The following is a 255-nucleotide window of genomic DNA, read 5'->3' as shown; positions in this document are numbered from 1 at the left end:
GGGGTTTTTTTATTAGTATTATTATTATTGTTATTATTATTTGTGTCTGTGGCTGTTGGGAAATGAAGGTTGATCCTGCAGCAAGACAAACAGCTCGGGAGAGGCGAGGAGGAGTTACCCCCCTGTAAAGTATGTGCCTTGCAACACTATGGAAAAGCTTTGCCCTTTGCCACGTAGTCAGCGCACAGGCCCCCCATCCCCTCGGCGCTCGCGCTGCTGGGAAGCAGCCGGGCTCGGTGAGGGGTTTGGCTGCGC

Source organism: Fulmarus glacialis, unplaced genomic scaffold, assembly GCF_000690835.1.
Source record: "Fulmarus glacialis isolate BGI_N327 unplaced genomic scaffold, ASM69083v1 scaffold24897, whole genome shotgun sequence".
Lineage (NCBI taxonomy): Eukaryota > Metazoa > Chordata > Aves > Procellariiformes > Procellariidae > Fulmarus > Fulmarus glacialis.
Note: the sequence above shows the minus strand (reverse complement) of the source record.